General features: G+C 40.7%; 1 protein-coding gene across 1 annotated transcript in view; it reads left to right on the top strand.

Moving 5' to 3' along the window:
- Window positions 1-1,086: 1,086 nt before the first annotated feature.
- SPATA13 (spermatogenesis associated 13) overlaps window positions 1,087-25,151 on the top strand; it is a 71,974-nt gene continuing 47,909 nt past the window's right edge. The window contains exon 1 of the mRNA XM_088067663.1: window positions 1,087-1,201. The gene's annotated coding sequence lies outside the window, so the exon portion shown is untranslated. The remainder of the gene's footprint in view (window positions 1,202-25,151) is intronic.

Here is a 25,151-nt window from a genome sequence, read left to right on the forward strand (position 1 = left end):
CACTGAAACGTTGCTTTTAAGACTCTTTTCAACTAGAAATACCAAGGTTTGGGTTTTGTTGTTTTACCCCCACCCCCATCCTTTTGCGGCTGGGGTCAAAAAAGCCCTGCAGGGTAGCATGGTTTGCACAAGCCTGCCAGGCTGCTCCCATAGCCTAAATTACCAGTAAAAGAAATCTGCATGCAGGTCTGTGTAGGGTGGCAGCAGCTTGGATGAGGGGATGCATTAAAACCCATTAAACCCCACGTGATCCCTGCAGCACAATTCACTTTTATCTTTCTTCTCTCCACTGCCCAGAGACTAAAGAGCTCATCTCCATAGGGCTCATCTCCATAGAATTGGGAAAGCAAAGTCTTCCACAGGCTTTACTTGTTTCTGACCCTCTGCTCTTTCTCACAGTATCTGCTGTAGATTTACAAATTTATTTGGCAACTTCTAAAATGTTTTAAACATCTTTGAAGAAATCAGATAAATATATGTGAATAAGTTTGAGGGAAAATACAACACATTTTGTATTACTACAAAAAAAAATAATAAATAATACAAAAATACAAAGCCTCCTGAAAAGTTCCTAAAGTTTTACTTCTCTTAGGTATTAGAAATTAGGTTTATCTGAATAATGATTTTTTCCCCTTTTACTTGGCATTACATTTCATTCAAAGACTTGTGGAAGTCCTTAATACTATGTGCTGTAATGAAGCAAGCCCTTGGTCTGGGTGGAAAATGTAGTGTATAAACGCGCAGTCTCTTTATTTCTTCCTCTGACGAATAAAACCACACAAACCAGCCCACTGCACGCTGGATAAATCTTTCACATAATGAATTGTTTTATGCAGAGGGCTTCTGAGGGGGACAAAAACTTAAATGTGGTTACTATGTCAACAAACGACGGGATTTAGGCATTTTCCTCAAGGACTTAGGTCTGCAGAAGACTGGGGGAGAATTTATGGAGCGTGTTGTGCTGCCACCCTGCCAGCTGTTCCTCCCCCCGAGCGGAGCAGGCAGGGGAGCGGCTCCGGGGACCCCCCGAGGGCGCTTGGAGGGCTGGGAATCCTCACGGAGGGAAAGCTCGCAGGGGCGCTTCGGGGAGGGCGAGATCGCGCCCGCTTTTCTTCGTGCTGAGCGGAGATCCCGATGTGATTTTTGGGAAAGCTTTGTGCACGCAAGAGTCTGCTGCGCTGTCTGAGGAGTCGGCCGAGCGGTAAGGCAGGTATTTTCTCTCACGAGTTTCCTTTCGTGCTCTTCCCCCGCTCCACCGCCAACGCAGGAGCGCCCAGCAGCATCCCGTTCCTCCGAGGGTGACGGCTGCCGTGTGCCGGGGGTGGCTCTGCGGGCTGCCAGGCTCACCCCTGGCGGGAGAGCCGCGGGGCTCTGCGGCTCTGGGGTCCCGTGGGACTGCGGCCCTCGCAGAAGTCTGAAACGTAATCCACGAGCGAGTGATGCTAGCCCCAGTCTGGGGTTGTTTGGGGGTCTTGAGCGCTTGTGGTTTTTGTTATTGCATGAGTCAGGTCTTGTATGTACGTGTGGTCATTCGTGTTCATGTCTGATCTCTCAATATTAGAAATTAGTTAGGACGGCTGAGGAATAGTCTAAGTTGCTGAGGGGGATTCAAGCGTTGTCTGGGACATGAGGAGATGTGCTGGAAGCTGCCCATGTGTAGCTGGAGTTGTTTTGTGCAAATGCTCCACCGTCCTTCTCCTGTAGAGCTCATATCTCCTTTTCCAGCACAGATATCTGGCAATTTCCCCACCCCATCCTTATGTATCACAGCCAGTCTCATTTAGGATAGCTCACGGGATTTTGAAATTCATCACACAAGCACATTCTTTACTGTGAAAGTGAAGCCAGTGTTTAGCATTTTCTGCTTCCTTTACACCCACAAACTCAAGAGTCCTAAAAAGCTTCTGCCTCCTCAATTCCATGAAACAGAAAATGGGGCTTCATGCATCCATCAGACTGAAAAATAACCATCTCTGAGCTCCTGTAGGAAAAGAACAGCTGTGTGGAAAGATCAATAAACACCACCAGTTGCTTCAAAAGTCATAAAATGGAAAGACTCCACTAAATAAAACATGTGGCAGGGGACCCTGGCTCCAGACACTGTAGGAGAGCTCCTGGGAAATGCAGTAATTAGTGGGAAGTCTCAGACTTGTTTTCTTTCACTGGTTCCACGCATAAAAATATTTAGTTTAGGAGATGAAATCACAGTGGCAGGAAGAAGTACCTATGCAAAAGGAAAGCTTGTTTATGCTTAATGCTATGGAGAAATGGTTCATGAGTGGTTTCTGTCAGTGAAAATAACACACACAATGCTGCCAAAGCCACAGACCTCAGGTGAGCTGTGTATGTGCTGGCTGGTCCTGTGACCTGAAAGTGTCTGGGGCTGCTTTGGTTTTTTTCACTCTTTAAAAAAAAAAAATAAAAAAAGGATAACCTGTTTCAGTGAAATTTTCTTTTTTCTGACTGCTTTTTCACATTACTGTAGCTCTTTGTTACTGTAGGTCTTCACTCATTCGTTTAATCTGCATATTTCCCTAAATTTTCCTTCACTGCCAAGAGAGAGGAATCATTTGGGAAGGCCCAGCTTCTTGATGGTTCTCTCTTGCCTTTCCAGGTCGTGACTTGGAGGCCCCTCTGTTATCTTTCCAGATCTCTCCTTCCCACCCCTTGCCCTCCTCAGCCGCTCAAGATGTGATGGCCCTTCCTCACGGCTCTCACATCTCCTCCAGTCCAGTCTACTCCTGCTCTCCTACCTGGATCCTGCTGCTGGTTTCATGCTTGCTTGGCCAGCCTGTGCCACCTCCTTCCTGCTCTGTCACCCCTTTGGGGACTGTTGTTTTCCGCAATCCTTACCTGAGAGCACCCTGTCACAGCTAGTTTCCTAAGGAATGCCACAGGTTCCACAATCAAGTTCTGTAAAGGAGAAAGAGCTGCCTAGGGTTCTAGATTTTCTGCCAGGCACAGTGTGCAGAATTCATGCAGAGCTCTGAGTATATTTACTCCTTGCAAGTGGCTGTAGAAGTGCCCAATGATTCCCCTGCCTGTACAGAGCTTAACATGAGAAGGGTTTCTTCCCCTTCACATTTCCTCTTGAAGATTTTTGGCAACTATGTGCCCCTGAGCTTGGGCCTTGAGTGGTGAATTAAGTTTTCTAAATGGTTATAAAGCTAAATCCTAAAATTAGAATAATTTGTGTTGTATAGGGGTTTGAATACATGTGAAAATTTAACAGTAGAATTATGGCAGTAACGTAAAGCTCTTCAACTCACCTTATGGGGATTTGCAAGGGGACTGGAAAGAGTGGGTGAGACCCTACATTCCCCCCAAATGCAGTGCTTGCCTCATGCTGTGTGCCAGGGCAGTTGGTACCTCCTGCTGTTTCCTTCCCCAAATGTTCAGGCCCCTAAATCATCACATGGAAGCCTGGAGTCCAGCAAAGATATACCCCAGTGTGTCATGTCACTACAACAGTATTAGTAGCAGAGTGAGCCTGGCTGACTTTACTGTAATGGCTAGTGGTCTGCTTTGAGACTCATTTCTGCAACCTTTTGCTCTTATGGGATCTCATCCAAAGCTCTCTGAATTCCCATTCACCTTGGCAGGCCTCCACACTGCCTCACTGCTGCTAATATCATAGATAAGAGCTCCAGAATTGAGTTCTTTGATTCTGCCTGAAATTAGCATAAAGTTATTCTAAGATAAATCCTGAGTATCCCTCCATCTAGATAGCCAATAAAGATATTAAACAGGGCTGGCCCCAGTAGTGAGCCCTTGAAAACACAGCTGCTGACCATCTGCCAGATGGATGTACATTCACCACCACACTCTGGCCTCAGCCATCTAGCTTTTACCTAGTAAACAGTGCACCTGTCCATGCCATGAACAGCCAGTTTCTCCAGGAGAATGATGTGGTAGACATAAAATTGGGACTGCACTGTGTGGTGTGGACACTTGCCACTCTCTGAACTAAATCCCTTGCTGGAGATACAGGAATCCTGAGAAGCTCTAGGAGAGCCATGTGTTTCTGCCTATGGACAAGTATTTTGTCTCATGGCCATGACGGGCCATGCCCCACATCCCGTGTGCAGGATGTGCACATGCAGGGCAGCAGCACGCCTGAGGGCCTCCTTGGCTCACTGCAGCCTCTGGCAGGCTCAGTCATGGGGTATAGAGAAATCCTTGGCAAAAGGTCTAATTCCTTCTTTTCTAATCAGACTACGTTTCTGGATGGAAGAATGTACTGTTTGAGCAGGTAAGGCTCACAAGGGAATGTCAAACCAAGTTACTTTTCCCTTGCCCTCTTCTTTCACATCCTTAGGTGAAACAAATTGATAGGTATATTTCCTGAAGACATGGCACACCAATTTGATGCCCTTCTCAGGGAAATGAAGATTTCCTTGTAGGCATTATAAATCCTTTCCAAAGGCTTTTTCTTTTTTTGTTGATTAGTACAATCAGAAAAAAAAATGGAATGAATAACAATCAAATATGCCAAATTGTGGGTGGCTAATTGGTACTTGTTGCCTTTCTTCCAGTTTGCAGTGTTATTCCTGATAGTGGCATTACATGTCATCTGTTCTCAGCGGGGCAATAAATCTTCCCAGAGAATCACATATTTAATTACAAGGTTTTGTTTCTCCTCCAGTAGAATACCAACATGTTGTCCCATGAGGTTTGAAAAGAACATTGTCTATTTACTGTATCAGTTTTAGTTCCTGTTTCTCCTGCAGTTTTTTTCTTCTAAATATAACTGTCCTTTAGATTCCAACACACAAGGAACAGGGTGGTTTGCCAGTCCTTGATGCCACTCTCTCTTCATATTCTGTTTTCAGAGTTCTGGAAGAACATAAGCAGAACTAATTTCCAAGAATTTATGATGCAGTTCTGATAAACTGAGGCCGTGACTCAGAAAAAAGCTGGTGTCTCTTAATAAGTTGCACGAATGTTTTTTGCATGCCATACTTAAAGGGAAGGGGATAAAGGGAAATTATTTATGATAATTAGAATCATTTGATGTTACTGTATCAGAAATATTTATGACTGTATCAGAAATGTTTGTAATGCTTGAAAAATTGTTATTACGAGCAAATGAAGATGCAGTATTTTTGTCTATTCCCCGCCCAATTAATAATTCCAAATATTGGATCTTTTTTTAAATAAAATAATAGCAATGTAAAAGCAGATCAGCAGATAGGTGATCCAGAAGTGCTACATTTCATGTAATAGTGTCAGTGTAGTCTATTCAACACAATAGTAAGTGTGAAAGACATAAGTATTTATGGGAAAATCTAGGAGCTGGACACCACAATGCTTTTCCTGTGTGCTGTGATATAGCAGACTGCCATACCTGTATGTGTCCCAGCTGAGGGGAAAAGGTCAAGGGCTGCAAGAAGGACTTGAATAAGGCCATGGAGGGTTTTAATTAGAGGATTTTAACAAGCTTCCCAACTAGATGGGAATTACAGCTGTGGCTGAGCTCTTATGGCAGTATAGAGCAGCAGCAATCCTCATATGCTTTGTGAAGCGTGGACAGCTTTTGAATGGCAGTTGTGTAATGAATTGATTTAGTAAAGGCAGGCTCAAGACCCTTTTCTGCAACTGTCAAAAGTAACCCCATCTTCAAGGAAATCAGTGTGTACTTTGCACTTCTGGGGCAGCAGACAGATTATTTCCTCATGGACAGACCTCTAGTTTTATATGCCAATATATTCAATGAGTAGCCAAGACAATGGAAATCTCCACCGTGTAAAACCAGAAACACAATGGTCAGCACAGCCTGACCATTGAAATGTTGTTTTAAGGCTTCCTTGTCTGTTTTGGATTTAAGCAAATTATCTGGCACAACTGACCAATTAGTAAAGTGAAGTAAAAAGAAAAATCACACAAGTTTGAATCTGCCGATTAAGGTATTTTATTTCTAGTTGTGACAGGTTTACCACCCTATGTAGAGATTTAGTGGCTGGCACCACTTATTAAAAGAAAAGAGATTTTTTTTTTCCTGCATGAAATTGTTCTTCTCTAGCATATTGTAGAATTGCAAAGTGCTGAGACAAGCATGTAATCAAGGAGTGAACCCGGCTCATGTCATGGTCTTACACTGTATTAATCTAAGAATGCTCTGATGGATTACTATGTACACACAAGGAACAAACACACACTTACGGTCTTCATGACAAAACACCAGTACCAGATGTGGTAGGTAGGTAATGAGAATGGGAAGGGTATAATGTTATATTGATTGTAAGTCTTTCCTTTGACCTTCCTGGAAGAGTTTAAATAGCTCCTATGTTAAACCCTATGAGCGTGAGGAGAGGTGTGACTTTAGCTCTCAGGGCTTTAAGAGTGCCCATTTGAGCAGCTCTGTGCTGGGCGAGGCAGAGACAGGAAGAGTTTTGCAGGTGTGTTTGTATCCTTTGCCTATGAATTTTGTGGAAAAAAGCAAGCAAAATTAATTCTTTGGGCCATCATCTGAACCATACTGACATTCTGTAAAAGAATCCACGAGGAAAAAAACCCAAATACTTTTTGCCTTCCCCCTTAAAAAGAGAAAAAAAAATCAGGAGGAAATAATTAAGCTTTGAGGATCTCATCTCAGATGAAGATGCCAGGCTGAGAAGCTTCTCAGAAGAAAATTACAAGCCTTTCTCTAGAGAAGAGGTATTTGGTGGTGGTGAATGACTAGGTATTACTGAAGGAAAAAGCCCATGGAGCAAAAAATCAATGAAAGCTACTGAGTTCCCCCCAGCAGGGAACAGTCTCTATCAGGAAGAAACAGGGAGGTAAACTGTCTGTGACACAAAATCCATTATCTCTACAAGGTTTATTTCTCTATAAAAACATGTTACTCTACAATAACTGTGTTTTCTGTCACTGATTCCTGGTCTGTGGCTCAATATAGAACAGACCTGTTAAACTTCAAAACAAGGAGAAGGGGTCATCGTTGATCAGGGAACAACAGTCCCCACAGAGGCAAGGGGTTCCTTAATTACAGGCTCAGTGAACGATCTCTTTGGGTCTCAGTGGTGTTTGCCCTGACTGCTACACTCATAAGGACCACCACATCACTTTTTCCTCCTCCTGGTTCCCTGATTGATCCCTGAAATTGCCTTTCTTCTTTTCACTGTGCACAGCTACAACTCCTCTCTACTGTCATCCACTTCTTTATGGTACAGGATTCCTCTTCACTTGGAACACAGTTCCCCACATCTCAGCCGATCCTGTCTTAAGATTTGACTGTAAAATCTTACTAAGTTCAGAGTCAGACTAAAGAGTCAGTTAATTTCCCAGGCAAACCTCCTCCTTTACAAATACAAACATTATATTTTCTGTTGTGTGGTCACATAGTCATCAGTCTGTATTTAACCATCCTTGCTAATGCACATGAAATGTCTCATTTTGGTTACTGTTCTGTTCTTGGACAGAGACAGTCTTTTATATTATTTGGTCTTTTGAGAATTTGATTTTGCTGTTGTTCTCAAAGTATTAATATTGTATGTAGGTATGCAGGTCTGGAAGAATTGTTTCATTTATATTAGCTGGATTATTTTAAGCAGAAGGAAAATTATTTATGGGTCTGATCCTCTCAATTCTTATTAGTCAAATGCAATGGTGATTCAATAGGAACAAAACACGGCTTACTTTTGCTACCCAAAGTGTCATTACTTGAAGCCATGACAACAGATAATAATACAGATTTTTGTGATAAGAAGAGTTACTCGTCACACAATTTTAATCCAGCACCAGGTGCTGTGCAAATTTCAGATCAGCAGCCAGTCTGTTGAACAGACAGAGCCTCCTTAATCTGTATGTACTTATACTGTTGGCACAGAGTGCCCAGCTAACAAAGAAAGCACCTATATCATTACGAAGAATTATATGTCTGAGGTATTACATCATTTAACATTCCTCTGTCTCCCTTCTCTGTCTTCCTGGAGGGGAAATAGAAGAGAAGAAGAATGTTATACTTCTTGCTAATGAAAAGCACCAAAATTTTTTTCAAAATCCATCTTTGTTCCAAGATATCTGTTCAGAACTCTTAATCCTTGAAACAGTCAATTTTCTTAGTATTGCTCTCACCACATGTTCCATAGCAACCTTTGATTCTGAATTTGAGTAAATTTTGTGCAAGTTTTGTGAGAATATTTGGAGTCTTAAGTAGGTTGACCATAGATGGAGACAACTGTAATGAAGAGCTTTGTTTGATTAGTCACTTGGTCTAACAGTCCTGTTGAGCCTGAGGTTCAGCAGGAGAGCTGAGGAGTACTCAGACCACAGGAACTCCAGAGAAAGGCTGGTATCTACTGTGTCAGCAGCTCATTTATCCTGGGTCCAACCAGGAGCAAATTCAATCCCCGCTAATACACGTAGCTTCCTCCAAGCTGTGTGTTGGCTCAGAGCAGGGGGAGGTGAGAGAGATTAACACCTGGACAGCATCACTTGTGTCTGAGATGCATGTCTGTGCCACATCTGTCCTCTGTACCTGAGTCAACTGGAAAGTGCCTAACCTGCAGTTGCAATGCAGTCTGTGGGACCATTGCTTTGCTTCAAGGCAAGGCTCATTGATCTCATCTGGCATTTTTGTTAGTCAGAATGCCATATTTGGCATTTCTGTATTTTTTTTTCTTACTTTTATTTCATGTTATTGAAATGCTTTATGGTCTCTGAAAGCAAGCTGGATTTGATTACTTGCATTAAGCAAATTTGAGAGCTGTTTAACTACACTGTAACCTGGCTTTCCAACACAGGGATTACCTTACATATGCTCCTGGCTACCAGCACTGCTGTTGGGAGGCCAACTTCCCACTGCACAGGTAGCATCAAGAATGAGTTAATTTATAAATAGCATCAAGAACCAGCTGTCTTATTTAAAGCCACCTCATGTCTTTCATTCACCCAAACCATCCTATTGGACTCACCCATTGAACTCTAGCTATAAAGTGACTTTGACTTATCTACCAGGCCCTATCAGCTGCACCCTGTTAGCTTTAATAAGTAATTGATCATTTATCTTGGTCAGATTTATAATTTGTTTTCTAATTAAATTAAGGAGTAGAGATTTTCACAAATTAATCATCCCAGTGGTTTCTATTTTGTTTGTATTCTATGGCTCTAGATTAAACTTGCCAGCACTGCTTACGTATTCTGAAGGTGTTCTCTTTCATATGGCTTCCGTTTCCTGGGATGAGAAAATAAAGGAGGCTTTCATGCACGTGCAGCAGCAGAAAATAAGAGTCTGTTGAAATGTTCAAAGTTCAGATGTTCAGCAACTCACCCAGGTACCCTCTTGAGGCAGCAGTGCAGAAGCTGCTCAGCTTAGCCCACATTTTGTCCATTGTTTCCTTCTTTCTAAGGAAAGAATCATCTCTACAAAAGCTTCTGGATTAATTTTTATCATGCTTAACATGGCTATGATGAGGAGTCTACTTCCTTATTCTCTTGTATTTTCAACTACGTCCTAATTATGGTAATTTCATGTTTTACTTCCATGTGGAAGAACTGCAGCTAAGAGCTTCAAATGAAGCCAGGATCTGTCCTTGCATTAATAGTATTGCAGAGACTGAATTACAACCAGAATGCTTTCTCTAAGAAACAGATAATGCTGCCTCTGGGCAAAATGTATGAGTAAAATGCTTCAGTCAGTTAACAGACTAAATAAACCAGATTTAAATGATAATGATAGTAATGAGGAGGAGGAGGAGAAGGAGGAGGACAAAGAGGAGGATATGCTATGTTGCACCAACCAGAAAAAAATCAATGCAGGAGTTAAAATAGAAACTCTGGTACAGAAACCTTGTTTAAAAGAAAGTTCCTGAATGATACCATCAGCTGGGGATTTGGCCTACTAATGGGAAGAGTTTGGCTGCTTATAGTACTACAAAATTAATGTTTGAAAGCTGGCTTTTATAGACTACTGGGTTTCTGCAAAGTTCCGTTGTGGAACTTGGAATTCACTCAGAGCCAAAACAGTTTTCCTTTTGTTTTCATCACTTGTCCTTGCTTATGACAAGGGTCAGCATTTTTAAGTACAATGATTTGGAACTGTTTGAAGTAAGCTATTGCCTTGTTCCAGTGTGTTAATCAGGACCTTGTAATTAAAAGTAACCTCCCAACAATGAACCAAGGGCTCTGTGGCTCCATGGCACACTGCATGGTTTGTTGCTGTGTTGTTAAAACATTTTTATGTTGCTGATGCAACAGCTTAGCTATCCAGGAAGAAAATAGCCAAGTTTGCTAAATACCTCATTGTCACACACTTGTGGAACACACTGGAGAAAAGGTTAACATGGAATTTATACTTCCTGGTGCACTGGCTGCTGAGCCGATGTTGGGAAATCTGTAGCATTCATCAGTAGGGCTTTGACTTCAGCTTATAAGGAAGCTGAGTTAAATATCTTACTTAAAACCTGACTGACAGTGTAAAATACGAGAAGCATGTAGAGAAGCTAGAAAACAAAACATTGAGACTATAAGGCTTTTAAGTAATTAATTATGTATGTATCATTCATGTATTACTGAGATTTTAAAATCCCCTCCAAGTGGTACAAGAAGCAAGTATGACCACCATTTAAATATTTAGGCAATAGTCCAGAAACCTAACTTAAATATCTGGCTATATGTTGTCTTGCCAGCTGTGTTTCCTTTTCTCATTTTCTCCTGGAAACCCATCCTTCCTGTTTGTTACTTCACCTCTTTCAGCATCCATATTTTGGAGGCTGGAGGCACCCAGCTCTCAGCACTAGCTTTTCAAATAGACATAGCATCATCTGGGCAGGAGATTAAAGTCAAGCCAAAAGGAATATAGATCACAATACCAGTTAACTATGGGACAGAATTATGAGAAACTCAGTGGAATAAGAGGATATAGAATCTAAATAATTAAAGCAGAGAGGAAGCAGAAAAATTTTGTGAGTGGAAAACTGCCCCAAGAGAACTAGAAAACAGTACATTCTGAATGCAGCCTGTGATTTAGGAAGACTTAACTGCAGACTCCCAGAAGATGGGAATGTAAAATAAAGAGAAAATTTTTCTGTGTTCATCTTGTTTCTTGTTGCTCCTTAATCCACTTGGAGACAAGAGAGTTAGTTAGATGGCCTTTCATCTAATTTAATGCAGCAGGTCCTTCCTAAAAATTTTTTTTTGAAAACAAGATTCAGAAATATGGCTAAAGATTTTGTCCTGGATATTTCGCTTTTCTTTTAGTTTTAAATATGGACTTTTTGTCTGCTATGTTTCACAGTAGATATATTTATTGTATTTTATTCTATTGGTTGCATTTTATTTTCAGTGTAAGAAAAGGTCTTATTTATCCTGTTAATACCAAAGAGATAATGTACTTGTTGAAGGTTTTACAATCTTCCCTATGAAACAGGGTCTTATGGTTGAAGAATACACATTAGGAGGTTTTACTTTTATGGATATAATCTATTGTGTCTTTTCTGCATGAGGGCATGAAAAACAGAATGAGGAAGAGAGAAAATTGTAGGAACTTTTCCATGCTGTTGCAAAGAAATCAAACTTTTAGGGTGGGGGACAGTGGTGTTTTCTGTGCACTGAGATTAGCAGCATCAAAATGGTGTCATTCCCAAGTCCTACAAAGAATATTCCAGTGCTGAGAATTCAATTAGTACATCATTTTACCTTGGCATCAGCAAGGGAATGCTGAGGCTTGGGTTGAGGAATTAATCTTCTCAGAGGCTTTAAAATATTGTTAGAAATAAACCAGGATCACTTAAAACATCTTGGTGGTTGTTAATCTGCTCCCCTCTGCATCTAGTGTCCAGGCCTAATTGCCTTGTATGACCTGGTGATGAATTGGTCTTATGAATAGCACTGTGCCTGGATTACTTTGCAGTTGCTAACCTAAATATTTGCAGGGGGAATTGCCCTTCCTTCAGGGCCTGCTTTGTATTGTGTGGGGCTGTTAAGACTGAGAAGCCTTAATGTAATTGATACAGCAGACACGACTACTGAACATGCAGACACGACTACTTTTGTCTTCTTTTCTTTCTTTCTTCAATTTATTTTGTTGCTGTTTTTCTGTGTTCTGATTATAGTAGAAGATTTGGCATGAACTGTTTATAGGTGAACTGGATATTCCATGTTTCCACATTTTTCAACTGAACTTTGAGATAACAAAAAGTAGTGGAACAAAGGCCCTGGAAGTCAACTCTTGCAATCGTGGCACATGTAGAGCATGGGAAAGATGTGTTGTTTTATTAACTTGTCCAGACTCAGGTCACCAGTATGAAAATATTACTGTGTGTTTAGTGTCTAAGCTTTCTAAGTCTTCTTTGCTTTGGTTGAGACTGCTGACAGTGGTTGTAAAATGCAATAGTAGTTTCCACAGAGGTAATAGTCCTCTGAAAATGTAACAGGTTTCCAACCAGGACCAAACAAAGGCAGACATTCTGCAGCCACATGAACATGACCAGATGCTAAACCATCTCATGATGGAAATCCTGGTTGTCATGGGCAACTTAAACCCTTCCCATATTCGCCAGAGAGACAACACTGCAGGGCACAGGCAATCCTGGAGTGCATTGAGGATAAGTTCCTAACCCTGGCGCTGAGGGGCCAAGGAGAAACAGCACTGCTGGACCTCCCTGAGCTTACAAACATGATATGAGCTGGCTGAGTGTGTGAAGGCTGGGAGTAGCTTTGGCTGCAGTGACCCATAGTGATGGAGTACAAGATTCTTAGAGGGGGAAACAGGACAAATAGCAGAATCACAGCCATGGGCCTCAAAACAGGAGGCTTTGGCCTCTTCAGGAATATCCTTGGAAGATTTTTGTGGTATAACATCTTGGAGTGAAGATAGGTAGCTGACTTTCAAGAGCCGACTTGAATGCTCCTATCCAACAAGCAGGAAATCAAGAAAGGGTGGCAGGAGGCCTGCATGGGTGAACAAGGAGCTCCTGGTAACTTAAACATCAAATGGAAGAATACAAAAGTGTAGTGGGTTTACACGGCAGGGTTTGGTCTGTGGAAGCTACAGGGTGGCCTCTGTGAATAGGAATGAAGAGCTGGGGAAGTATAGGCTAATCAGACTCAGCTTAGTCCCCAAGAAGGAGGTGGATCAAATCTTCCTAGAAGCTATTTCCAAACATATGAAGGACAAGAAAGTGATTTGGAATAGTCAACATGGATTTGCAAAGGGGAAATCATGCCTGGTCAAGCTGATAACCTTCAATGACAAAATGACAAAAGGACAAGGGGAGAGCAGTGGATTTCAGCAAAATTTTTGGCACTCTTTCTGATAACATGCTTCTGGGCAAACTGATAAAGCCTGGACTAGGCAAGTGGATAGTCAGGGGATGTAAAGCTGGGTAAACTACTGGGTTCTAAGGTGTGTTATCGATGGCATGAAGTCCATCTGGAAACTAGGCACTAGTGTTGAACCTCAGACACCAGTGCTGTGGCCAGTACTGGTTAACATCTCCACTCTTGATGGGACAGTGTACCCTCAGCACGTTTGGAGGGGATATAAAACTAGGAGTAGTACCTGTTACACCAACTAGAGCATCTGACATACGACGAGAGGCTAAGAGAGCTGGAGAAGAAGATTCTTCCTGGAGAAGAATTCATCCTGGAGAAGAAGATGCTGAGGGGATCTTATTAATGGACATAAATACCTTATGGGAGTAAAACAGTTAAGAGGATAATGAAAGCAGGGACAGACTCTTCTCACTGGTGTCCAGTAAAAGGGCAAGAGACAATCTGCACAAACTGAAATACAGGAAATTTCTGAAATTACTGAAATACTGGAACAGGCTGCCCACAGATGTTGTGGAATTTCCATCCTTGTAGACTTCAAAATACTATTTAAAACTTGACAGGATGCAGCTCTGGTTGCCTGCTCTAGCTGACCCTGCTTTGAGCAGGGGAATAGACCAGGTAACCTCCACAGGTGTCTTCCAACCTCCACCCTTCTGTGAGGGGGGCCAGACTGGATGATATCCAGAAGCGTCTTCCAACCTCAACTCAACCTGCTATTCTGTGAGTTGCAGATTGACTGGAGCAACATGGTGTTATTTGCATTTCAGTTTCTCCTAAAATTTCAAACCACAAAGATATATTTAGGATTTTCTTCATTTTCTCCTCTCCCAGCACCATGATCTAAATAGGTATTTATATGACAACACCCTAGATGAGCACGCTGGTGAGTGACCTGAGACCAAGGAAATTACTTGCACTTAGCCTTTTTGATAATCTTTACTTAAAGATTTATAGAAACAGAGGAAAGTCCCCTTAACTTTTGTGGACCTTGTGTCTGACTCAGAAGGCTTAAAATAGTAAAAGCCCAGTCTTGCATAAGAAGACCGTGGCTCTGAGGTGTTTGCTTCCTCCTTTTCAGTGAAGGCCATGAGCATAAGTCAGACATCGCAGAGCTGTAATTCTGTCTTTATCCTCTCACACAGTTAACTTTCTTGGTGCTGGTATCCCAGCAGAGCATTCATGCTAAAATGAATTTAACTAATAATAGGGAATTCCATAATGTATGAGTTTCAGATTATTGCATGAGACATAATATGAAGCCTTGTACTTCATTATAAATTATTAATTAGGTTTTGAAAATGATCTTGGATATGTAAACCTATTATTAAGGAAATCTTCTGGCATTTCCACTTTTAAGAAATTAATATGATATTGCCATTAAAGATTCTCATTTTTGATTATTCATGGAATAACTATGAGAGCCAGAAAAGAAGACAGAAATTAATTTCTCTTTGAATTAGAGTTCTCTTGCATTCACAATTGCAATTATTCTTCACATCTTTCTAACACAGAAAAAAATGCAATTTAAAGCCGATTATATATTCTGTGGAGGAAAAGGGAAGATTGAATCACATCCCAGCAGATCTTCTGTAATATAGAACTGTGTCTTCTCTACAGGGATACACAGGAGAGAGCTGTACAGGTCCTTCTGACTGGAGAGCATAAAGCCAGGGGCACTCTATATTTCTGTATGTGACGCCAGGCTCTCAGAGTACATGTAGGTCTCTGGGAAAGTGTAGCTGCACCCCCACTGAACACCAGGCAGGAAAAGCAGGGAGGTGTGTGTCCCTGGCACATTTCTGGCAGGCATCTATCTGGTGTTCCACACTGTTCTGCCACTGGCATATCTCCTCTCCCCACCAGCAGTGCCTGCTGCACACCCAGTTGCCTTCCTGTGCCACTTTGCAGCTTTCAAAGACATAATCATGCCTTTGAGTTCTGCCTCTTTCATCTGTTCCAGTATCACCAGGTATGACTTTGGCATTTGGTTCTGCTGCTGACACCTGCCAGTACTAGAGCTGAGTGATAAAGTTTTGAGGTTCCTTGTTATTTTCACTTTCACACATGATATTCAGCATGCACCATTCTTGGTCATCCATTTTGTCCTAGCTGTCAGGTGCAGCTTGCTCAGGGTAGATTCCAGTTGCTAATAACCGGACCACAATCTGCATGATATTTAACTAGAAGGCTTTGGTTGTAACTTCATATTATTTCTGCCTCAACTACTTAATTTTACTTTCACTAGCACACTCCCAAACCTTTCCTTTTGATTGGTAAATATATAGGAATGCTTCATATGAGACTCTTCAAGACAAAGGCTTTAATGAAATGGTCCTGTAAATATTCTTCCTTCTGTGTTACAGTTATTCCAGGTGAATGTTTAACTTGCTGATTTCTCACACTGCTGTGCAGCCATTTGTTATACATTAACTCAAGGCTCAATCCCACAAGGTACTGACTATGTCTGGATCATGCTGAGTCCCTTTTCCTTCCAGAGGCATTTAAGGGCTTACAGGGAGCTCAGCAGAACTGAGCCCAGAATCCAGGCAACAACAGGCTCTTTCAAAAACCAAGCAGGTTTTCTGGAACAAGGTTTGTACTGTAACTGAACAATATTTTGTGCAATAGATTTTCATATATTCAGATTAAATACTATCCAGAAGAGCAGACCTTGCAGTTACTGGCTGCTGGAAGACATAACCATTTAGGTATATATGGCAGTAATTAATTACATTTTATAATTATGGTTTTATTAGTTTTTCCAGTTAAGTGCAAAACCATGACTGAGACTAATATCAAAATATCTAAAGTTTTGTGTGTTTGCTGCAGTGCAGTTTGTCCCTCTGTTAATGTGTATATGGTTTTCAGAGTTGCAGATAATCTGTGCAGTTCATCTAGCAAAGCCATTTGGGCATTATTCACTGCGGAGCTCACACGCCATGCAACCAGCTGCTTGTACTCTGTGAATTCAAGGGGATTCCACTGGCAGTGGCACTGGGGGACAAATTCCCTGGCATTACCCCAGCTTCCTGGACCCACCCTCCTTGGGCAGAAGCCTGTCCAGCCATAGAGCTGAGCCACTGGTGGCTGTGTGTACTGGTGTGTCATCACTGACGGCATTGGGCTGGAGCGCTGTCCTCCACTGTCCCTTAGAAAGGCAGACTTTGCTGAAGGGTACTAAGCTGATCTGTTGCTCACATTTTGGGAAGCCAGGAGAAATATGGAGTGACCAAATGTATCTTAATGTGATCGTACTACGGTGTAGCCTGTGCAAACTACAGTACTAATTATTATTTTTTCTATGAGACTTTTTTCAGGAGAAGATGGTACCATTGGTCTGTGTTGTAATGTATTTGGCATTGAAAAAGTGTTGTAAGATACTGTTTCTAAAAAGCTGCTCGCACTGTTTTGCATGCAGACGAAAACCATAATCTTCAATTGTTTGCAAGGAAAAAAACAGGACCTGTAAACTTAAAGTAATGTGGTTTAATTGCATGTACAAACAAGGAAAATTACTTCCAAAATGGCAGCTCCTGCATTTCCTACTAAACAGGGAAGGAGATGCTTTTTGATTTAGGTCCTGGTATCACTTGCAAACAGTGGTAATTCAGAACTACAAACTAAACCTTAATTTTGCTTTCAGACTTACACTTAAGGCTGGCCAAAGCCCAAGGCACAGCTCTGTTCTAGGGACTGTTAGAGCAGTCTCACTTTAATTCAAATACACCTGTGTGTTAATAAACGTATCTTTTGAAAATAAACAGTCACTCTGTTAGCCTTTGCCCTTACTCCCCCAGTTTAACTATGAGGTGCACACACATTTATTGTAGATTATCTTTTGAGATCAGCGTGATTTTAAGCATGCGACAGTAGAGAATCACCCACTTAAATGGTTTGCAAGATGACAGCTCTAGCAATGCACTCTAACTGAACTTATGGTATGAAATCAGTATGCAAGTAAACTGAGGATTAAGCAACTTGCTGACTGACAGTTTTCTTGGAGTAATGGCTGTCAAGTTGGCTGCTGCGCTTTTCTGGGGAATAAGCAAAAAACCCAAACAAAACTGAGCTTTTAGGAGTCTGGTAAATTAGAGAGGTTTCTCTGTAACTTTAAGCATAATTAGCTAAGCTAACAACTTAAAAGTTAAGAACTGTTCACCCATTAAGGGAAGTCAGGAAATAGGTAGAAGTTTACGGGAACAAAAGTGGGTTGCTGATGCCAGTGAAGTATTTTCCAAAACTCTCAGCATAGGATGAAAGCACCACATGATTCCATATAAGAATACTGCAGCAGAAAGTAGTCACAAGCATTCAATATCCTCCCTGGGAAAACAGTTCCTGGTTTAAGTGAAATGAGCCTGGGCTTGGTCGTATGCTAATTGCTTTTCATTACTATGTGTTAGCAAAGCTGTTTAATACTTGCTATAAAGCCTGGATTTTACTCTCATTTAATACCAGGTTAAGTCTGAACTAATAAGCTCTCAAAAGCTTAGAGGTTCCAGTAAAATGAGATTTGGCTAAAAATTGCTTGTTGGTTTCTACTAGTAACGGTGGTGTAGCTTTGGTGATCTAGGCAATGAGAGAAGCAAGACTCGGAAGAGAGAAAAGAGAGAATATGCTTCATTGGGATGCTGAATGATTTAGTAGAAGTCATGGTGTCTTACTGTAAGCCTCAGGGAGGGTTTCTTTGCCTTCAGTACAGTGAAAGACATAATAGTCAATTTTGAATAATTTCCAAATGTTTATTTGTATGACGTATTTTGATTAAGTGTGGAAAATCAAGACATAGATTATTGTGCATGGAGCAGGATGACTGTTATTTCAGTATTTCTCAGTCAGCAGCATCTGTGACTCTGAGGGATGAACACTGAACCAGGAGCCACTTATGAGCTGAGCAATAGCAGGATTTCTCACGAACGAAGCATCTTCTCTTGGCCTGGTACAGTGAAGTACAAAGATGGTACTACAGCCTGCTGAAATAGGCTGGCTACAAAGGGGCATCTCTGGGTCTTTGGTTAAAACAATTATTGTGGAATGTACTGTGGCTCTTCAGGACTTTTAGAGTTACAACTTTCATCTAAGTCTTGTCGCTGCTAGGAAAATTACCAGATGCTGACAGGGGGTGTCAGCAGTGCCCCAACTGAACATATGCTGCATATGGTTTGGCTGCAGGCACAGACAGGGAGGCCCTGTTCCCCGCTGCTGCAGAGACTGGTGAAAACAGGCTGTAAACCAACTGAGTCCAGCACAATACTAAATGTTAGCCTCTGTGCAGAGTTCATGCTACCAATGAGACTGAATAAACTACTTGAGTGTAGATTGGCCTGCCAAGATTTCTGTTGCATCAAAAAAGAGTTAGGTAGCATCTTTACTGAGTTATTTTACAAATGGTTGTTTTGAGGTACACGGCAATCCTGAGTGCTGTGCATTGTGATTATATTTGCAGTACTTTGTGGTGAAGCTGGAATTGAAACTGAATTAGAGATTGAATGCAAAGCAGATTAAAATCTCTATTTACCTTAATGATTGATCATAATCTCTGAGTCTGACACAACAATGCATCATAAAAAAATTAAATTAACTGTTTTCTGGAGGAAGTACTTCCCTGCTTTTCCAGAGAACACTGTGAAAAATATTTTCTGTTTGTGACGTTGCCACAGAATTTGGTGTTTATTTATGTCTCTTTTGTGAATCTTCTACAGGCACTGACCCAGCATCACCACTCACACACCCACCTCCCACCCACATATTCTGGCACCCTGTGGCAGAAACAGAGCACATGGGGAATTGCTGAGCGCAACTCAGCTGGGTATGTTTCCCCAGCCCTTTCCAATTTACAGCACTCTTGAGCAGCTCCTGAGCAAAAACTTCAAGTCTGGATCCATTTCAGGAGTCCTGTTGCTTGTGGAAAGCATTTCCACTCTCATTCCCGCGCTTCCCCCCCGCCCTTGGATGCCTGCTTCCACCTCCTGCCCAGCAACAGCTCGGGTGCAGCCAGGGGAGCTGCTTCAGCTCACAGCCTGCAGGGAAAAAGCAGAAGGCATGCCCAGCGTCTCTCCCTTTAGGTGGTAGCATGCTCTTAGGTTGGCAGGAGCCACCAATTCTACCTTCATCTTGAGAGACCAAGTAGATTAAAGGAGATGAAGTGAACAGGATCAAGTGATCAATGGGGAGCAACAGCATCTCTGGGTCAGTGTGTGGTAACAAGGCAAAAAGGCAAACATTTCTGTCCTGGCATAGAAATGAAGTTTGCTGAATTATGTAATGAAAGGCAAGAGGTCGGCAGGGATCTGGCTCAGGTATTCAGTGTTGCTTAGATAAAAGACAGATCCTAGGATAGAATTTGTGCAAACTGCCTTCCTTTTGTACTGGAACTAGAAACACGGTTCATATCTCCACCTTAGTAGTTTAATTATGTACCCCAGCATGTTGAGGGAATGGCTAGTAAGGTTTTCCTCAATTGATTTTCTGAACCTCAAGTGTAAGGTCTTTTTAAAAAGGACAGTGTCACTGACAGGAACCAAAGCAAAGACAGCTCACCAACATAAATTAACTTTTTAGTAAGGCTATGTGTAATCTTTCAGGTTCAGAGATATCCTGTGCTCTTACAAGACATAAATTATTAGCCAAATCTGCAAACTCCAGTTTAAAAGATTAATGGACCATCATCAAAATAGTCAGTTCAATCTTGAAACAGGCACTTGAATCTGAACTCCTTTCAAAAAATGGAATTTGGGGTTTGTCCTGTGCATGGGTAGATAATGGATTATTTTCCCTATGCGTACACTTTTTATAGCTATCATCACTGTAAGCATCAAAGTGCCAGAGGCTCATTGATGGATTGGTCTTTGCAGACCCATAGGTTATAAGGCACTACTCCTATCATCACGTATTTTACACATATGGCACTTAAACTGAGAAAAGTATGCTGAACTGCCAGGGTTAGAGAGAAACAAAATCCAGAATCTGTCTTCTCCAACCCTAGGGAAGATTTCATAAAGACATCTCTCCTGCCTGAAAAGGATGTTTCCTTTTCTTCAGATAATTTGCCATTACTTTTGGTGGTATAAGAGTACAGAAATGTTTTACTACTAGTTATAGGAAAATGGGTGTCTGAGCCAATAGCCATAAAAGTCTCTTGGAGCACTGGTTCCAGTACCCCCACTTCAGGCAGTTATGCAATTTGGTACCATAGATACACATAACTAACTCCATCTCAGGCTACTAAAGCTAAAATTTCTTCCTTGCTGTTCTAATAGAAAGATAGTTGCATGATTACAGTGTTCTGATCTTAAAAATAATCTTATTTCCCATCAAAATGTGACTAACATGTGTAACTGCCATATCTTACAGAGGCAGTCAATATGTGTTATTTGTATTGATTCCTAGCAACAATTGAAATATTCCAAAAAAACGTAAGACTGCAAGAGATTTCCTTGGGTACACTGCAGATAAAAGTTCTAATTTAATATGTACAGGTTTCTTTAAAACAGGACAAGTGAGCTAGTCCTAAATTTATAAATTTGTGTCTGATTCCCTGTCCAGATAAATTTTCAAGTGAGTGGCATTGTATGTTTTCAGTATCTTTAAAATTAGGTAACTTCTTTTCTAGATGAAATAAATAGTTTGCTTTATGTGATCATCCATACTTTAAAAAAATATTTTTGAGTTTAGTATTAATAATGAAGAAAATAATTAGTTACTACAACAGCAGAAAAACAGAACGATGACTGTTAGATGGAGGTTTATAATTGCTTTGAAGTCTTCTGGCAGGATAAATTCAGAGAGTGAATGCTATTGAAAAGACCAAGCACATAAATGCTGTTGCAGCCCTTGTCACCTGCTTTGCTCAGATTATTCTTTCCTAACTTTTCTGATCCAAGGCATTCTTGATAAATTCAAACAAAAAGTAGAAATTGACAAACTAAAGGTAGAATTTGCAAGATGATGATTTTTTTTGTCTGAAAGAGAAACATGGTGAAGATGGTAATTCAATCATCTGGCACAAGAAATATGGCCATGAATGTTAATTTACTGCAGACCGTAACAAAAATAGCAAGTTTTTCATTGTAGAGATAGACTAAAAAAAGAAAAGTATTGATACTGAGAAATAAACCCTGAGCAACTGTGTGGTTCTTGAAGGCCATGAATTAATACCACCTAGGAACCTCCTATCAACAGGATGCCTCAATCCTTCCCACCAAGCACAATCTGTTTCTCTTTTTCTTAATCTTACTGAAATATTCTCTGTTCTGCTCTCATGAGCATATCAAAAGCTGTAATTGTTCATGGTTTTTTGCTCTGGCCAGCACAAATGTACCCAAGGTCCACAGCGACACTGTAACCAGGTGGGTATTTCTGTAGTGTCATGCTAATTTGACTTCTGTAGTGTCATGGCAAATTATTCTGCTGACTTGTTTTTTTCTTATAATAAGCATCAGAAGCAAGAGGTTCTTATGTATCTTTGCATAATTTCTACTGATGAGGCATCATTCCTAACACAGTCCACTACCTGCTTCACTTTTCTAATATCTGATGTATATACACTGTGCCTCTGCAGCCTCCTTTCAGCACACCTCAATGATTTAAGTGAGCACTGAGTGTTGCTTGTGATTCCTCCCTGAGCCCAGGGAGAAGCAACATCACTCCAAAATCTAATAAACCCCTTGCTATGGCCCACACTCAAAAATGTTGCTTGCTCTCACTCTAGCCCCTGGTCTGACTCATTCAATCACCCACTGCAGCTGGTCCTCATCCCTCAAACTCCTCAAGAACCTTCCTCTATGTATTTTTTTATTTTTTTCTTGCCTTCTTGTTGCATTGTGCCTTCATATCCTCAGGTAATTTTGGAAGGACAGTTTTGACAAGAGAAGAGGGGATGGCAGGGTAATTAAGCGGGTGGGGAAGAAGGTTGCTAAAGAGCTGCTAATAGTCACTTTTACATGCTATTATTTCGAGCAAGGAAAACAAATACAGAAGGGCTGTAAGGCCATCAGACTCTGCAGTGAGTGTGACATAGGAAAGGAAGGCAGCTAGAGCAGAACAGGAAGAGAAAGCAAAAAGTTGCAGAGTGGGACAATCCTAACTCTGAATCCTTGCCTGTTCTTCCCAACCAGTCCATATCACCTTAATGTACATCCATCTAACAGAAAATCTAACGTTTTTCAAGAAAAGAAGAAAATGAAAAACATATAGTGTAGGGGAAAAAAAAGAAAAAAATAAATTATTGACTAATCTCTTTTCCTTCCTATTTCTGTCAGCATTTCATCTCCACAGTCTTCTCTTCCTACTTCTTATATTTTGTGAGACACAAAATAAAGGTGGAATTCAGCCTTCCTAATTGGTAACTGGAAGTCTTCTTTATGTAAAAACACAATGATCTGTTTATTGGAAACTGCTCTTCTGTAGTACCAGCCATCTCTCCATGTCACGCTGTCTGAATAATGCCTCTTGAGGATGGGGAAGAAGAATAGCATGGCAGTCAGACCCCGCAGGGTTATAAATAGCATTCTAGCAGCCTGAAAGGCTGAAGCCATCATTAAGTTGCATGCAGCTGTAGTGGTGTAGGTGGGTGAGTAAGAACAACTCGGAGATGGGATAATGGTAACCTGGTACACAAGGGTCATTTTTCATTGATGGCGTCACTCCATTGGACTATTGTGTTCTCCCTAAATTAGGTCCCTGTGTTTAAGAGAGCTGAGCAAGCTCAGCCTCGGCAAAGCACATTTAAAAGAAGATTAGAGGGGGAAACAGTTTGTTGTGTATTGTGATTTATACCAATCTGTGATAAACTTTTCTCACTTGGGTCATTAATTGCTTTTATCAGCAGCAAAGTAAATGCAAGCGGAAGGGCCTTAGGAAGCTGCACACCAGCCTCCTGCATGTGGGCAAGGGGGACTTTCACTGTCAAATCAAGAAGTTAATGCAGCAATTTAAGTCAGGCTGTCCTTTCAGTGTTTTTCTTAGGAATGTGATTAATTTTGTTGTCTTGGACTTTTTCAGTGCCAAGACGACAAAGGTCTTGGTTTTGGAAAATCCGTTTCAATTTATTAATATTAATTTGCTTGCAGATATACAAAAATGAAAAAATTCTACACTAATTTCACATAGTTTATATGAAGAAAACCGTATTAAAATAATTATCTGCCTATATTAGTTTGAACTTGCATACACAAACAGTCTACTCTTCACTCATTTCTAAACTAAAAAAAAATGGAGATTTTGATCCTACTCCCAGTAAAGTTGGTGGGGGAGTTGTCTTTAACTTCAATATATATATATGACTCAGCTTAATTCCCCCTGTGGGACCTGTCAGTATGCAAAGATTCCTTGGAGGTTAATTGCTTGCAGAAGACACTTTGCCTGGGATCTAAAAGGAGGGTGAAAATTGCACAACTGGAGCCTTAGCTATGTACTGCAGCCTGGAAAAGACATTGTCATTTAAAGCAAGGGGATCTCTTTTTTTCAGTAATCCTGCATCTTAATAATTGAATTTGGTCATTCTTTAATTTAGAGTATGTCTTAGAGAGTCATTTCCTTTGCCATTTTGCCTAGTAGCTGTGGAAGTTGGACAAGTGCTTTTATGTTTTACTGAAGTTATTCCTTTTGGGTTTTTTGTTTGTATTCTCTTTCAAGGGTCCTTTTTTTAAAAAAAATCACTACTTTGAAGTAGACTTTTAGAAAGTATTTATAAAAGAAACATTGTTGCAGGAGTGGGAGAGAGAATGTCTAAACTAAGTAGATAGAATAATTCTTATTTAGGCTCTTCAGATTTATGTGTGTGACTTCATTATATAAATGTGCCCTTTGCTATTCTAAAAAAATCTAAGAGATGTATCACTACCAATTAAAAGCCAGGGGAAGGTCATCTTTGAAACTATATTCATTCTCCCATGTCACATTTTTTGTAATCCTTTCCCACCTGTATTATACTTGGAATAATCCTTCTCACTCCTTGTCACATGTGCGTTAAACCTCTTTTAAAGAACAGACTTAGTGCTTCTAAAACAAGCATTTCATTTTTGTTGCACTAAGTGTGATGTCAAATCACTATTAGAAATCTCACGCATATACCAATCTGGAATTTATTCTGGAAGTTCCCTCCTTCATAAATTGCTGTACTTGGTCAAGCATAACATGTACTGCTGGCACTGCCCCTCTGTTCACTGCAGCTTTTGTTGTTCATCTGGAGGCAAAATATTAGCCTGTAAATAACAGAGTATATAGCTCAGTCTTTCAGAAATACCCATGCAAGTGCTATGAATTTGTTTGCATTAGCAAGGATTCTTGGTGGCAAATGTTAATTGTACTCTCATTTTGCTTTTTTAGGACTGTAGAAAAACCTTAATATAGAAGCACTAATCTCCTGAAACTTTGGTTTGTAACTTGAGGAAATACTACAGCTTGTATGAAACTAAAAGGGGTTTAAGTTTATAGCTGGAAAAGGGGTTTGCCTTTCTACTCATGGCAGTTCTGTTGATAAATTTGCATCATTTTACTACACCTTGGTGTGACAGCACCTGAATGCTGTATACATTTATCAGCCTTCAGAAAAAAACTAATTCAGACTAAGAAAAGATTTTGTTAATTATTGGTCTCCAGTACAGGAAGTTAATCCTGTTCTCAGACACACTCTTCAGTGTACTGCATCCAAGCTTCTCTGAATAGTACATACATGTGAAAGGGCTGACTGAATCAGTGAACCTGCAAGATTTAGAAGAAGGTTTTACCACACTACTAGCAGAAAAGTAGGATGAACAAGTCTGGAAGATTAAAACTATTTACTTTTAGAAACTTGACAAACATCTAATTGACTAGATACTTTTATATCTGTAACTGCAACTTTTTAGGTATTTTCTTCCTTAAATGTAGTGACA

Source organism: Pseudopodoces humilis, chromosome 2 (genome assembly GCF_049639895.1).
Source record: "Pseudopodoces humilis isolate 2021_Gansu_Grassland_sample_001 chromosome 2, ASM4963989v1, whole genome shotgun sequence".
NCBI classification, from domain to species: Eukaryota; Metazoa; Chordata; class Aves; order Passeriformes; family Paridae; genus Pseudopodoces; species Pseudopodoces humilis.